This window comes from Myotis davidii, unplaced genomic scaffold (assembly GCF_000327345.1).
Source record: "Myotis davidii unplaced genomic scaffold, ASM32734v1 scaffold497, whole genome shotgun sequence".
In the NCBI taxonomy this organism is placed as follows: Eukaryota; Metazoa; Chordata; class Mammalia; order Chiroptera; family Vespertilionidae; genus Myotis; species Myotis davidii.
The window spans coordinates 1527841-1529630 of record NW_006288434.1 but is presented as its reverse complement, the minus strand read 5'-3'; positions in this window follow the sequence as shown (position 1 = coordinate 1529630).

Genomic DNA, 1790 nt, shown 5'->3' with positions numbered 1-1790 from the left:
ACACACACACACACACACACACACTCCACCTCAGATCCTTCCTTCAGATTCCACTTCTCATGGGACCAATCCATCTCCACTAGTTATCTTATTGGCTCATTTTGTGCTAAGGCCCATTCATAAGGGATCTCTTTCATATATAAACTCATCTCTATTATCTTCCTGAGTGAAACAGAGTTTAACCACAGTAGAACAAAGCTGTTAACGTTTGCTTTCCTAACATAGTACCCACAGTTCATAAACACTCTCCTTCCCTAATCTTCACAGGCAAAATAATCACCACTGAAACGCTAAAATCTTTTACACTGTTCCTGACCATTGAAATCAACAACAACAACAAAAGGTTACAAGGGTATCTAAAAGAATGGATTAACAGATAAAGAAAATCAGGCAGTAGGAGAGGGGAGGTTAGCTTACATGAGAGGGAGAGAAAGAAAAGGAACAGAGGGAGGAAGAAGTCTAGGACTGAGTAACTGATCTTGTAAGTTATTCTCAAAGCGTGGTCAGTGGACTCCTGGGAACCCACAAAACCCTTTCAGAGTTTAACAAAATACAGAAAGTTCATTGATACAGTTTCAGATTCCATGTTGTAATTAAACTTTAAAAAAGTATTACTTGGCAAGTTCTGGGATAGCATCAAAGAATATTCATCTACCTGAAAAGGCTACTGGAATACTTTTCCCTTTACAATTACATATCTATTTGAAGCCAGATTTTCTTCCAAAACTTCAACCAAAACATGTCACAACAGACTGACTGCAGAAGCAGGGATGAGAAATAGCTGTTTTCTGTTCAGCCAGACATTGCAGTAATTTACAAGAACATATAGCAATGCCACTCTTCTCGCAAAATTTTTTTTTCGTTTTGAAAAATTTATCATCAATGGTCATTTTACCTAACTTTACTCAATGTATGTAATTTATGGCCACATGTAATGGGTTTCTTATGTCATTTTAAATAAGTAAAATATTTTCACAATTCCTCAATTTTAATTTATATTATTTAAAAATATATACACCTCACATATAAAAAGAGCATTCTTCGGATTCCTCAGTAATTGTTGAGTCCTGAGACCCAAAAGTTTGAGAACTACTGCTATACACTTTTCCCTTAAGCTAATATATCCTGGTTAATTCATCTATCCTATTGCTGATGGAACTATAACAAGGATGCTCTGAATATTCGTGTGGATGTCTTTTGGCGTACATTATGTTCCCGCTTCTAGGAGTAGAATTGCTAGATCACAGGGCCTATTTTATTCAGCTGTTGCCCAAAGTGGTTATTAAGCATTTGAAATGTGGTTAGTCTAATTAAGATGGGCTGTAAGTACATAAATTTCACACTGAATTTTGAAGACTTGGCATGAAAAATTATTTTCTATTGATTACATGTCAAAATGATATATTTTAGATATACTGGGTTAAATATATTAACATTAATGTCACCTTTTTCTTTTTCTTTTAATGTGGCTACTAGAAAATTTATATACATAACTTACATTTGAGGCTCATTCTTCTTTCCAAGACCCCCAGTGGATGCCTAAAACTGCGAATAGTACCGAACTCTATACACTATGTTTTTTCCTATACATGCATATCTTTTCACTTAGAGCAGTGGTTCTCAATCTTCCTAATGCCACGATCCTTTAATACAGTTCCTCATGTTGTGGTGACCCCCAATTTCATTGTTACAAATTGAACATAATTAAAGCATAGTGATTAATCACAAAAGCAATATGTAATTATATATGTGTTTTCCGATGGTCTTAGGCGACCCCTGTGAAAGGGTCA